Here is a 15,405-nt window from a genome sequence, read left to right on the forward strand (position 1 = left end):
CCAACTGCTGGCTTTTACTCAGGGTTCAACCATGGTCAGCCATTTTGCTGTTCACTTCCGGACATTAGCGTCTGAGTTGGAATGGTCAGATAAAACTCTCATTCCCGTATTTTGGGGGGGGGGCTGGCAGACCATGTGAAGGACGCTTTGGCTACTAGGGAGATTCCTGCCACACTGGAGGAGCTCATAGCTGTATCAACTCGCATAGACCTTTGTTTTCACGAGCGAAGGTTGGAGCGAGCCCAATGTAGGCAGAGGTTTCGGCTGGCTCCCACCTTCGCCAGACCTTTGGAATCTCCAGTCCAGGCGTCCGAGTCACATGAGGCCATAGAGGTGACACGAGCGGGATCCAAGTCCCAGTCCGCTCGTGCACATAAGGTCTGTCATGTTTGCCGTCAGTCAGGACATCTTGCCTCCAAATGTCCTCAGCGGTCGGGGAAACGTCAGCGTCTAGAGGCAGTTGGAGGAGGTACACTAGACACGGCGACGTTTGCTTCAAAATTGTCCTTCAAGGGGACAATTACCATAGGCCCATCCACTCTTATGGTAGAGCTATGCGTGGAATCTGGGGCGGAGGGTAATTTTGTCATCCGCTTTTGCCCAGCGTCACACAATACCCCTGGTGATGCTCGTCAAACCAGTAACTGTTCGAGTGGTAAATGGGTCGACACTACCCTCACAGATTACCCACCAAACCATTCCTATCACACTTTCTGTGTCTCCATCACATCAGGAGATTATCTCCCTATTAGTCATTCCTGAGGGGATTGACGAGGTCCTGTTGGGGATACCATGGCTTCGCTATCATTCTCCTCATATAGAGTGAACCTCAGGGAGAATTTTGAGATGGAGTAAATCCTGCGAGGGTAGATGTCAGAGGGAGTGCGTTCAGGTTGCTACAACACAGGTACCCGCAGATCTTTCCTCTCTCCCCAAGCAGTATTGGCCCTATGCAGACATGTTCTCCAAAAGGGCTGCGGAGACCCTTCCGCCTCACTGCCCCTATGACTGTCCTATTGACCTCTTGCCTGGTGCTGAGCCTCCCCGGGGTCGAGTCTATCCGTTATCTCTCCCGGAGATGGAGGCAATGTCTCAGTACATCCAAGAGAATCTGGCAAGAGGATTCATTAAGAAGTCAGTGTCACCTGCAGGGGCTGGGTTCTTCTTTGTACAGAAAAAGACTGGAGACTTACGTCCATGCATAGACTACAGGGGTCTTAACGCCATCACCGTTATGGACAAGTACCCATTACTCCTGATATCTGAGCTTTTTGATAGGCTACGGGGAGCAAGGGTATTTACAAAATTAGATCTGCGGGGTGCTTACAACCTGATTCGCATCCGTGAAGGGGACGAATGGAAGACGGCTTTTAACACCAGGGATGGTCACTATGAGTATCTGGTGATGCCCTTCGGGCTCTGTAATGCCCCAGCCGTTTTTCAAGACTTTGTGAATGATATCTTCCGGGATATGCTCACCACCTCGGTCGTAGTCTATCTGAATGATATTCTCATCTACTCTCCAGATAGTGACTCCCATCGAAGAGATGTTCGCAAAGTCTTCGACCTCTTACGGGCAAACTCCCTCTACGCCAAGTTGAAGTGTGTTTTTGAGCAGGAGTCCTTGCCTTTCCTTGGTTATATCATCTCTGCCCAGGGTTTGGTTATGGATCCTTCCAAGCTACAGGCTGTGATGGACTGGCAGGAACCCCATTCACTTAAAGTGGTGCAGCACTTTATGGGGTTCAATAACTACTATTGTCAGTTCATCCCACACTTCTCAACTTTGGTAGCTCCCTTGGTTGCCCTCACCAAGAAGGGAGCAAATCCCAAGCTGTGGTCAGAGGATGTCTCCAAGGCCTTCCTTTCGGTTAAGTCACACTTTGCTAGCGCTCCCATTCTATATCGCCCCGATGTAGATAAGCCATTTATCATGGAGGTGGATGCCTCATCCGTTGGTGTTGGAGCAGTCCTTTTCCAAAAGGATGCTCAAGGTCGGAAGCATCCTTGCTTATTCTTCTCTAAGACCTTCACACTGGCGGAGAGGAATTATTCCATCAGGGACAGGGAGTTGCTAGCCATGAATTTGGCTTTTTCAGAATGGAGACATCCCTTGGGGGGAGCTCGCTTTCCCTTCCAGGTTTTCACTGACCACAAAAACTTGGTATATTTACAGAATGCCCAGCAGCTAAATTCTCGCCAGTTTAGATGGTCCCTGTTCTTCTCCCGATTTCCTTTTTACTCTTCATTTTCTCTCCGGGGAGAAGAACATTTGCGTTGACGCTCTCTCCCGCTCTGTAGTGTCATCTGAGGAGGAGGAGCCTCGGCTTATTGTCCCTGCTGCGAGCCTGAGAACTGTAGCTCCGGTTTCACTAGAGTCTGTGCCCCCGGGCAAGACTTTCGTGCCAGCGAATTTGCGACCGGAGGTTCTCTCTTGGGCTCACTCGTCCAGAGTGGGTGGGCATTTTGGGACCAAAATGACATCCGAGCTTTTGGCGAGAACGTATTGGTGGCCGCATATGGCCCGTGATGTCGGGGACTATATTCGGGCGTGCGTTTCCTGCGCCCAGAATCGGCCTCCTCGGCAACGGCCTGCTGGGTTGCTTTACCCTCTACCGGTGGCAGACAGGCTCTGGGAAATGGTTGGGATGGACTTCGTGTTGGGCTTACCCAAGTCGCGTAGCTGCACCGTTATCTAGGTTGTCACCGACCATTTCTCTAAGATGGTGCACTTGGTCCGCTTCCACGGTTACCTTCTGCACGGGCCTTGGCGGCGTTATTCATTAAACACATTTTCCGTTTACATGGTATGCCTGATAAAATTGTCAGCGATAGGGGTCCCCAGTTCACGTCTAGGTTTTGGAAAGAGCTCTGCCGTTTACTCCGCATAGAATTGAACCTCTCCTCTGCATACCATCCAGAGACAAATGGGTTGGTGGAGAGGACCAACCAGACTTGCGACATTTTGTCTCTGCTAGGCAGGATGACTGGGCATCTTTGCTACCTTGGGTGGAATTTGCCTTGAACAACGTCGTAGCCGATTCCACTGGTCAGACTCCTTTTCTCCTTAATTACGGCCAGCATCCGCGTGTCCCTGTGCCCATGCCCGTGTCATCCACCGATTCTAGGGTGGCAGACTAGGCGGTGAAGGCACGTGACATCTGGGACCACACACAGGATGCCATCCGGGCCTCCAAGGAGAGAATGAGGGTTTCGGCCGATACACACCGGCGCCCCGCTCCGACCTTTGCTCCTGGCGACTTAGTGTGGCTCTCCGCCCGTAACATCAGGCTGCGAGTTGAGTCCACTAAGTTTGCTCCTCACTACATTGGCCCATTCAAGGTTCTGGAACAGGTCAACCCTGTGGTCTACCGTTTGGCTATTCCTCCATGCCTTGTTATCACCGATACTTTTCACGTTTCCCTCTTAAAGCCCGTTCATTTTTCCCGGTTTTCTGAGTCATCTGCCGGGACATTGGGTTCATCCATGGATGAGTTTGTGGTGAATGGTATCGTGGGGTGCAAGGTGGTACGTGGCAAGAAATTTTATCTGGTGGACTGGAAGGGTCACGGTCCAGAGGATAGAACCTGGGAGCCGGAGGAGCACATTCGGGCTCCGCTGCTTATTGCAGCTTTTGAGCGTAGCGAGGCTCAAGGAGGGGGGCCCTAGGAGGGGGGGTAATGTTATGAGTCGAGTTTCCTCTGCTGCACAGGGGGAATCTCGATCCGTGTCTGTTGCCGTCTCCCATTCTGTATCGGCCGCAGTGGAGCTTGCTCAGCGGAGACGACGGTCCCAGCGTCTCACTGAGACTGATACTGTGCAAAGGGTTACTGCTGCCTCTCCAGGCTCTGCTATTGTACCCTGCACTGATCTGCGGCGAGCAGGCTTTTCTGGGACTAAGTCCTGCTTTGCACACACTGAGCATGCCCAGGGTAAGATCTCTCAGTGGAGATCAAGGGTCACATGCTCAGGTACTGCAGCAACTTCCATTGGTCCTTCTTGGAAGGTCCTGTAGGTGCTGCAACTATTTAAGGCTTGCATGGCCATGCGCTAGTATCTTCCTAAGTTATGTGCTTTGCGCCAGTGTGGTCATGTGTTTGTATGTGTTCAGGGACCGGCTGAAATAAGCCCCTAGAATGCTGGCACCTCCGGCGAGGAGATTGTGTTTGTGTGTATTCAGGGACCTGGCTGAAATAAGCCCCTAGAATGCTGGCATCTCCGACGAGAAGTTTTGTGTGCATGCATGACCACTAACTGCTCTCGTTTGGGTAGTTAGCCTGTGCTTCTGTGAAAGTTCAACAGGGCACAGAGCTTTGCTTTCTCGTCTGCTCTGTGAAGCTAACAGAGCTGGTTCTTACCGCCATATAGTGCCACCATTTACTTAGCAGCAGGTTCCTTCCTGCACGGTGGATCCCGGGTTTCGAACGCACCAATCCCATCTAATAAATATATTTAGTGCGTTCCGCCAACTCTAACAGGCAAGTCATTAACCTGCAAAGGATGTACCTTAACATATATCCCAGCAAAATCCGTTTTGGTTTCGTTTTAGTGTTTTTTGTGGCCTCGGGAAAAATGGCATGAATCTCGGAAAAAAATGTTTACAGTTGTGAACTAGGAGTCAGGAATGCTTCCAGGGGTGATCCCCATGATGTCCTCATGTCATTTTAGTGTTTCCATCATTTTGAGACGTTTTTAGACCTTAAAAGGACCCCCAGGGGGGAATCACGGTAAAATTACTCAGGTTTCCAAAAGACTTAAATTGGGCTCGTTGCTTGGGTCGAGTACCTGAGTATTCCAGTCTGCTTTACCCGAGCAACGAGCACTTGAGCATTTTAGTGCTTACTCATCACTAAAGACCACTTTTAATAATACCTTTGGACTACATGATTCAGCAGCGCGGAATTTGACCACGTTCTCCTACATTGTATTAGGTCACCTAAAAGCATGCAAGATTTCTGGCTCTCACAGACCTGTAACTTCTACTTTAAGAGGCTCATCTGTCCTCCCCTCATTACCTGTAGTAATGTCACCTGTTTGAACTTGTTATGGGTATAAAAGACACCTGTCCACAACCTTAAACAGTCACACTCCAAACTCCACTATGGTGAAGACCAAAGAGTTGTTGAACGACACCAGAAAAAAATTGTAGCCTTGCACCAGGCTGGGAAGACTGAATCTGCAATAGGCAAGCAGCTGTCATGATCCCAATGGCAGGGGATCACAAAAGGACAAGCACACAAAAAACAGAACAAGCTCTAGGGTGATGGAAACTGAGCTGACCGCGATCCTGAACCTAATTCACAACACTAGCAGTAGCCGGGGAACGTGCCTACGATGATTCTAGACGTCTCGCGCCAGCCGAAGGACTAGCTTCCCCTATTAGAAGAAACAAAGATCTCTCTTGCCTCCAGAGAAACACCCCACAGAAATAGCAGCCCCCCACATGTAATGACGGTGAAATGAGAGGAAAGCACATACGTAGTAATGAAAACAGATTCAGCAAAATGAGGCCCGCTAAAACTAGATAGCAGAGGATACAAAAGTGAACTGCGCGGTCAGCGAAAAACCCTACAAAAAACCATCCTGAAATTACCTGAACTCATATGCCAACTCATGGAACATGAGGAGTAATATCAGCCCACTAGAGCAACCAGCAACAAGGAATCACATAACTGCAAGCTGGACTAAAACAAAAATAAAGCAAAACGTGGAACAGGAAAATCAAAAACTTAGCTTGTCCTGAAGATTACAGAAGCGGGAAGCAGAGGTAACAAGACACACTGATTACATTGATAGCCGGCGAGGAAATGACAAGAAAGCCAGGTTAAATAGGAAACTCCCATATCCTGATAGAACAGGTGGACACCAGAGACCGCAGAGAACACAAGTCACCCAGTACCATCTGTAACCACCAGAGGGAGCCCAAAAACAGAATCCACAACAAGCAGCTTGGTGTGATGAAATCAACTGTGGGAGCAATAATAAGAAAATGGAAGACATGCAAGACCGCTGATAATCTCCCTTGATCTGGGGCTCTACGCAAGATCTCACCCCGTAGGGTCAAAATGATCACAAGAATGGTGAACAAAAATCCCAGAACCACACGGGAGTACCTAGTGAATGACCTGCGTAGAGCTGGGACCACCGTAACAAAGGTTACCATCAGTAACACACTACGCCACCAGAGATTTGGATCCTGCAGTGCCAGATGTGTCCTCCTGCTTAAGCCAGTACATGTCCGGGCCCATCTGAAGATTGCTAGAGCGCATTTGGATTATCCAGAAGAGTATTAAGAGACTATCATATGGTCTGAAACCAAAGTCTATCTGTTTGGTAGAAACAAAACTCATCCTTTTTGGATGAGACCAAATGCTGAGTTGCAACCAAAAATCACCATACCTACTGTGAAGCATGGGGGTGGCAACAACATGCTTTGGGGCTGTTTCTCTGCAAAGGAACCAGGATGACTGATCCATGTACATGAAAGAATGAATGGGGCCATGTATCGTGAGATTTTGAGTGCATACCTCCTTCCATCAGCAAGGGCATTAACCCCTTCCCGACCTGTGACACAGCGTATGCGTCATAAAAGTCGGTGCCAATCCGACCTGTGACGCATATGCTGTGTCACAGAATGATTGCGTCCCTGCAGATCGGGTGAAAGGGTTAACTCCAATTACACCCGATCTGCAGTGAGAGGGGGTGTGGTACTTTATCCCAGGTGGGTGGCTTTGCCCCCCCGTGACTACGATCGCTCTGATTGGCTGTTGAAAGTGATGTTTCACTTTCAATCAGAGCGATAGTAATATTTCACCAATGAAAATTGGTGAAATATTACAATCCAGCCATGGCCGATGCTGCAATAGCATCAGCCATGGCTGGAGATCGCAATCTGCCCGCCCCCACCGCCACCTATTTCCTCCCCTCCATCCTCCGTCTGGTCATCTAGTGTCCTCCGCTCCCCTCCGTCCTCCTGTCCGCTTTCCCCGCAGTCCGATCTCCCTCGGCCGGCAGATTCGTAACAAGTACATTTTGATCGCTGTGATCTATCACAGCGATCAAAATAAAAAAAATAATAAATAAACCCCCCCTTTATCACCCCCATAGGTAGGGTAAAAAATAAAATAAAGAAAATATTTTTTTTTTCCCCACTAGGGTTAGGGCTAGGGTTAGAACTAGGGTTAGAATTAGGCTGGGTTCACATTGCGTTAGTGGCAGTCCGCCACTAACGCAATGTAACAGACCTGTTAGCGCAGCCATTGACCGCAATGTATCTAACGCATCGCTAACGTATGCCATTTATTTTCTGACGGACCTCGAACGCTGCTTGCAGTGTTTTTGGGTCCGTTCTCGCTAGCGCAGATCCCTTTTTGAACATTGCGTTAGCGCATTCCGTTAGCATATGCGCTAAACGGATTGCACTAACGCAATGTGAACCTAGCCTTAGGCTATGTGCACATGGTGCGGATTTGGCTGCGGATCCGCAGCGTATTCGCCGCTGCGGATTCGTAGCAGTTTTCCATCACGTTTACAGTACCACGTAAACCTATGGAAAACCAAATCCGCTGTGCCCATGATGCGGAAAATACCATGCGGAAACTCTGTGCTGTATTTTCCGCAGCATGTCAATTCTTTGTGCGGATTCCGCAGCTTTTTACACCTGTTCCTCAATAGGAATACGCAATTGAAATCTGCACAAAAAACACTGGAAATCCGCGGTAAATCCGCAGGTAAAACGCAGTGCCTTTTACCTGCGGATTTTTCAAAAATTGCGTGGAAAAATCTCACACGAATCCGCAACGTGGGCACATAGCCTTAGGGTTGGAATTAGGGCTAGGGTTGGATATAGGGTTAAGATTAGACTGTGGTTAGGGTTATGGTTAGGGGTGTGTTGGGGGTTAGGCTTGTGGTTAGGGTTTTGGTTAGGGTTGGGATTAGGGTTAGGATTAGGGTTGGGATTAGGGTTACGATTAGGGTTAGGGTTGGGATTAGGGTTAGGGGTGTGTTGGGGTTAAGGTTGTGATTAGGGTTATGGCTACAGTTGGGATTAGGGTTAGGGGTGTGTTGGGGTTAGTGTTGGAGTTAGAATTGAAGGGTTTCCACTGTTTAGGCACATCAGAGGTCTCCAAACCCAACATGGCGCCACCATTGATTCCAGCCAATCTTGCATTCAAAAAGTCAAATGGTGCTCCCTCCATTCCGAGCCCTGACGTGCGCCCAAACAGTGGTTCCCACCACATATGGGGTATCAGTGTACTCAGGACAAACTGGGCAACAATTATTGGGGTCCAATTTCTCCTGTTACCCTTGCAAAAATAAAAAATTGCTTGCTAAAACATCATTTATGAGGAAAGAAAAATGATTTTTTTTCACGGCTCTGCGTTGTAAACTTCTGTGAATCACTTGGGGGTTCAAAGTGTTCAACACATACCTAGATAAGTTCCCTGGGGGGTCTAGTTTCCAAAATGGGGTCAATTGTGGGGGGTTTCTACTGTTTAGGCACATGAGGGGCTCTGCAAACGCAACGTGATGCACGCAGACCATTCCATCAAAGTCTGCATTTCAAAAGTCACTACTTCCCTTCGGAGCCCCGATGTGTGCCCAAACAGTGGTTTACCCCCACACATGGGGTATCAGTGTACTCAGGACAAACTGAGCAACAACTCCTATTCTCCAACTCCAATTTCTCCTATTACCCTTGTGAAAATAAAAAATTGCTTGCTAAAACATTTTTTGAGGGTTTTTTTGAGGAAAGAAAAATGATTTTTTATTTTCACGGCTCTGCGTTGTAAACTTCTGTGAAGCACTTGGGGGTTCAAAGTGCTCACCACATATCTATATAAGTTCCTTTGGGGGTCTAGTTTCCAAAATGGGGTCACTTCTGGGAGGTTTCTACTGTTTAGGCACATCAGGGGCTCTGCAAACGTAACGTGACGCCCGCAGACCATTCCATCAAAGTCTGTGTTTCAAAAGTCACTACTTCCCTTCGGAGCCCCGACGTGTGCCCAAACAGTGCTTCCCACCCCCACATATGGGGTATCAGCGTACTCAGGACAAACTGAGCAACAACTTTTGGGGTCCAATTTCTACTGTTACTCTTGTGAAAATAAAAAATTGCGGTCTAAAAATAATTTTTGAGGAAAGAAAACTGATTTTTTATTTTCACGGCTCTGCGTTATAAACTTCTGTGAAGCACTTGAGGGTTTGAAGTGGTCACCGCACATCTAGATTAGTTCCATGGGAGGTCTAGTTTCCAAAATGGGGTCACATGTGGGGGGGCTCCAATGTTTAGGCACGTAGGGGCTTTCCAAACGCGACATGGTGTCCGCTAACGATTGGAGCTAATTTTTCATTCAAAAAGTCAAATGGCGCTCCTTCCCTTCCGAGCCCTGCCGTGTGCCCAAACAGTGGTTTACCCCCACATGTGAGGTATCGGTGTACTCAGGAGAAATTGCCCAATACATTTTAGATCCATTTTATCCTGTTGCCCCTGTGGAAATGAACAAATTGAGGCAAAAAGAATTTTTTTGTGAAAAAAAGTACTTTTTAATTTTTACAGATCAATTTGTGAAGCACCCGGGGGTTCAAAGTGCTCACTATGCATCTAGATAAGTTCCTTGGAGGGTCTAGTTTCCAAAATGAGGTCACGTGGGGGAGCTCCAATGTTTAGGCACACAGGGGCTTTCCAAACGCGACATGGTGTCCGCTAACGATTGGAGCTAATTTTTCATTCAAAAGTCAAATGGCGCTCCTTCCCTTCCGAGCCTTGACGTGTGCACAAACAGTGGTTTGTGACCACATATGAAGTATAGGTGTACTCAGGAGAAATTGCCCAACACATTTTAGGATCCATTTTATCCTGTTGCCCATGTGAAAATTAAAAAATTGAGGCTAAAATAAATTTTTTGTGAAAAAAAGTACTTTTTCATTTTTACGGATCAATTTGTGAAGCACCTGGGGATCAAAGTGCTCACTGTGCATCTACATAAGCTCCTTGGGGGGTCTAGTTTCCGAAATGGGGTCAATTGTGTGGGAGCTCCAATATTTAGGCACACAGGGGCTCTCCAAACACAACATGGTGTCCGCTAAAGATTGGAGCCAATTTTTCATTGAAAAAGTCAAATGTCTCTCCTTCCCTTCCGAGCCCTGTCGTGCGCCCAATCAGTGGTTCCCCCCCACACATGGGGTATCGGCGAACTCAGGACAAATTGTACAATAACTTTTGGGGTCCAGTTTCTCTTTTTACCTTTGGGAAAATAAAAAAAATTGTTGCTAAATCATCATTATTGTGACTAAAAAGTAAAATGTTCATTTTTTCCTTCCATGTTGCTTCTGTGAAGCACCTGAAGGGTTAAAAAACTTCTTGAATGTGGTTTTGAGTACCTTGAGGGATGCACTTTTTAGAATGGTGTCACTTTTGGGTATTTTCAGCCATATAGACCCATCAAACTGACTTCAAATGTGAGGTGGTCCCTAAAAAAAAATGGTTTTGTAAATTTCGTTGTAAAAATGAGAAATCGCTGGTCAAATTTTAACCCTTATCACTTGCTGGCTAAAAAAAATTTTGTTTCCAAAATTGTGCTGATGTAAAGTAAACATGTGGGTAATGTTTGTTTGTTAACTATTTTGTGTCACATAACTCTCTCGTTTAACAATAAAAATTCAAAATTTGAAAATTGCAAAATTTTCAAAATTTTAGCCAAATTTCCATTTTTTTTCACAAATAAACGCAAAAATTATCGATCTAAATTCACCACTAACATGAAGCCCAATATGTCACGAAAAAACTATCTCAGAACCGCTAGGATTCGGTGAAGCATTCCTGAGTTATTACCTCATAAAGGGACACTGGTCCGAATTGCTAAAAACGGCCAGGTCATTAAGGTCAAAATAGGCTGGGTCATGAAGGGGTTAAAGATGAAACATGGATGGGTCTTTCAGCATGATAATGATCCCAAGCAGACCACCAGGGCAACGAAGGGGTGGCTTCGTAATAAGCATATGAAGGTCCTGTTGTGGCCTAGCCAGTCTCCAGATCGCAACCCCATAGAAAACCTTTGGATGGAGTTGAAAGTCTATGTTGCCCAGCAACAGGCCCAAAACATCACTGCTCTAGAGGAGATCTGCATGGAGGAATGGGCCAACATACCAACAACAGTGTGTGCCAAATCTTGTGAAGACTTGCAGAAAACGTTTGACCACTGTTATTGCCAACAAAGGATATATAACAAAATATTAAGATGAATCTTGCCAAATCAGACAACGTGATTTTCTGGATTTGTTTTCTCACTTTGACTCTCATAGTTGTGGTCTACCTATGATGTCAATTACCGGCCTCTCTCATCTTTTTAAGTGGGAGACCTTGCACAATTGGTCACTGACTAAATACTTTTTTCCCCACTTTATCTACAGTGGGGCAAAAAAGTATTTAGTCAGTCAGCAATAGTGCAAGTTCCACCACTTAAAAAGATGAGAGGCGTCTGTAATTTACATCATAGGTAGACCTCAACTATGGGAGACAAACTGAGAAAAAAAAATCCAGAAAATCACATTGTCTGTTTTTTTTAACAATTTATTTGCATATTATGGTGGAAAATAAGTATTTGGTCAGAAACAAAATTTCATCTCAATACTTTGTAATATATCCTTTGTTGGCAATGACAGAGGTCCAACGTTTTCTGTAAGTCTTCACAAGGTTGCCACACACTGTTGTTGGTATGTTGGCCCATTCCTCCATGCAGATCTCCTCTAGAGCAGTGATGTTTTTGGCTTTTCGCTTGGCAACACGGACTTTCAACTCCTTCCAAAGGTTTTCTATAGGGTTGAGATCTGGAGACTGGCTAGGCCACTCCAGGACCTTGAAATGCTTCTTACGAAGCCACTCCTTCGTTGCCCTGGCTGTGTGCTTTGGATCATTGTCATGTTGAAAGACCCAGCCACGTTTCATCTTCAATGCCTTGCTGATGGAAGGAGGTTTGCACTCAAAATCTCACGATACATGGCCCCATTCATTCTTTCATGTACCCGGATCAGTCATCCTGGCCCCTTTGCAGAGAAACAGCCCCAAAGCATGATGTTTCCACCACCATGCTTTACAGTAGGTATGGTGTTTGATGGATGCAACTCAGTATTCTTTTTCCTCCAAACACGACAAGTTGTGTTTCTACCAAACAGTTCCAGTTTGGTTTCATCAGACCATAGGACATTCTCCCAAAACTCCTCTGGATCATCCAAATGCTCTCTAGCAAACTTCAGACGGGCCCGGACATGTACTGGCTTAAGCAGTGGGACACGTCTGGCACTGCAGGATCTGAGTCCACGGTGGCGTAGTGTGTTACTTATGGTAGGCCTTGTTACATTGGTCCCAGCTCTCTGCAGTTCATTCACTAGGTCCCACCGCGTGGTTCTGGGATTTTTGCTCACCGTTCTTGTGATCATTCTGACCCCACGGGGTGGGATTTTGCGTGGAGCCCTGATCGAGGGAGATTATCAGTGGTCTTGCATGTCTTCCATTTTCTAATTATTGCTCCCACTGTTGATTTCTTCACTCCAAGCTGGTTGGCTATTGCAGATTCAGTCTTCCCAACCTGGTGCAGGGCTACAATTTTGTTTCTGGTGTCCTTTGACAGCTCTTTGGTCTTCACCATAGTGGAGTTTGGAGTCAAACTGTTTGAGGGTGTGCACAGGTGTCTTTTTATACTGATAACAAGTTTAAACAGGTGCCATTACTACAGGTAATGAGTGGAGGAAAGAGGAGACTCTTAAAGATGAAGTTACAGGTCTGTGAGAGCCAGAAATCTTGATTGTTTCTGACCAAATACTTATTTTCCACCATAATATGCAAAAAAAATGATAAAAAAACAGACAATGTGATTTTCTGGATTTTTTTTTTCTCAGTTTGTCTCCCATAGTTGAGGTCTACCTATGATGTAAATTACAGACGCCTCTCATCTTTTTAAGTGGTGGAACTTGCACTATTGCTGACTGACTAAATACTTTTTTGCCCCACTGTATGCAGCAAGCTCCAGCCAGTTTTTAATGCCTGTTATCTCTGTTGCTTTAATGCAGCAGCCAGAGATAAGTAGGGCAATGGTGGGAAACTGCAACTCAAGGGCCACTTCCTTGTGATTGCCCCCCAGGCTGAAATGTGCCAGCCAGCCCCTGCCGGTTATCTACATGCTAAAGCAGACTTTGAATAGATGGTGAACCCGGAGGAAGAGGAGAAAGCAGAGGAGGATGCAGAAGGGATAACAATGTCTCAAAGTTCCAGACTGTCATCACACAGGTGGGTTCCAAGGGAGGGTGGATTCCTGCGATCGAGAGGATTGGTGATACCAGACAAACTGTTAGTGAAGGTGCAAGAGCCGAGGATTAAATGGAGGAGAAAGCGGTGATGGGTGAGCAACTGTCAGGAGATGATCATCCCCTCTCTGTTGTTCGTGGTTGGTGGAAGGGGAAGGAGGAAACATGCATCAGTGTTACCCAACCAGCAAAACAGCATGGGCTTCAACCTCATGGAAGAGTCCGACATATGAGTGCCTTCTTGCTGTACTATCTGTAACATGATCCTGGTATAGTTATGATTCAAAATACTGCTGACTATTGGGTTGCCACTCTTTTAGATCCATGTTATAAGAGTAAATTTTGCCAGGTGCTTCCTAGTTTTTGGAAATGTGGAGACTCCTGATTGGGTCTCTCCATTTTCTGAGTTGGCTGTATTATTATTATTATTATTATTTATTTATATAGCACCATTAATTCCATGGTGCTGTACATGAGAAAGGGGTTACATACAGAGTTATTGATATCGTTTACAGTAAACAAGTTTACAGTGACAGACTGGTACAGAGGGGAGAGGACCCTGTCCTTGCGGACTTACATTCTATGGGGAAGAGATGTTGATCCTCATTATACTATTTCTACTCTTGTGAAATTGATGCCACTTTGGTGGTGTCTGCCCCTAATTAATTTAAATTTGAAGACTCCCAATTGGGTCTCCATCTCCTGAGTTGTCTGCAGTGGAAGAAGTGTCGGTCCCCATTATACTATTTCTACTCTGGTAAAATTGGTCCCACTTTGATGGTGTCTGCCACTATTTTTTGGAAATGTGAAGACTGCTGATTAGGTCTCTCCATCTTCTGGGTTGGCTGTAGTGGAAGATATGTTGCTCCTCATTGCACTATTTCTACTCTGGTGAAATTGATGCCACTTTGGTGGTGTTTGCCCCTAATTAATTTAAATTTGAAGACTCCTGATTGGGTCTCCTGTTATGATCCGGTGACTTTGGAGCTGCATGAGAACTTTCACTGGAGATGGTGGCCACTGTACTGACCGCAATCCTGTACTTAACACCGCAACTAGAAGTAGCCGTGGAGTGTACCTAACACACCTAGACACCTCGTCACAGCCAGAGGACTAATTACCCCTAAAGATGGAAAGAGGAATGCTATCTTGCCTCAGAGAAAATCCCCAAAGGATAGACAGCCCCCCACAAATATTGGCGGTGAGTTGGAGAGGAAAAAACATACACAGGCAGAAAACAGAATTTATCACAGGAGGCCACACTAGCTAGAAAGGACAGAATAGGACAGAATTCTGTGCGGTCAGTAAAAAACCCTTCAAAAACATCCACAGCAGAAATTACAAAAACTTCCTACATCTAACTAATAGATGTAGGAGCGTAAATCTGCAACTCCAGTGAATCCTACAATCAGAGCAAGAATAAAACTGAAACAAGCACACAGCAGTGTGCCACAGATACAAAGAACCAAACACTTATCTTTGCTGAATTTGGCAGCAGGCAGGAGAAGCCAGAAAGTGATCCATCACTCCACAAGAAACATTGACAACTGGAAAGGGCAAAAGGATCCAGCACACCTAAATATCCCAATCCGAATTGTAATTATCAGATACACCTGGCCAGGACTGAGACTCAGAGACAACTGCATTCCCCTCTTCAACCACCGGAGGGAGCCCAAGAGCAGAATTCACAACAGTCTCCATCTGCTGGGTGGTCTGTAGTGGAAGAGATGTTGTTCCCTATTATGCTATTTCTACTCTGGAAAAAATGATGCTACTTTGGTGGTGTTTGCCACTAATTTTTGGAAATGTGGAGACTCCTGATTGGGCCTCTCCATCTGCTGGGTTGGCTGTAGTGGAAGAGAAGTCGCTCCCCATTATACTGTTTCTACTCTCGTGAAATTGATGCCACTTTGGTGGTGTCTGCCACTAATTTTTGGAAATGTGGAGACTCCTGATTGGGTCTCTTCATCTGATGGGTTGGCTGTAGTTGCAGAGATGTCGCTCCCCATTATACTATATCTACTCTGGTGAAATTGATGCCACTTTGGTGGTGTCTGCCACTGATTTTTGGAAATGGTAGACTTCAGGTTGAGTCTCTTTCAT

The 15,405-nt window shown here is 46.2% G+C and overlaps 1 protein-coding gene across 7 annotated transcripts in view; it reads left to right on the forward strand.

Annotated features, from left to right (window-relative positions):
- The window catches only part of PDE4DIP (phosphodiesterase 4D interacting protein), a 1,776,665-nt gene that overhangs the window by 1,540,981 nt on the left and 220,279 nt on the right, over nt 1-15,405 (forward strand). The gene's annotated exons all lie outside the window — the stretch shown is intronic.

The sequence above is a fragment of the Ranitomeya imitator genome, chromosome 8, assembly GCF_032444005.1.
Source record: "Ranitomeya imitator isolate aRanImi1 chromosome 8, aRanImi1.pri, whole genome shotgun sequence".
NCBI classification, from domain to species: Eukaryota; Metazoa; Chordata; class Amphibia; order Anura; family Dendrobatidae; genus Ranitomeya; species Ranitomeya imitator.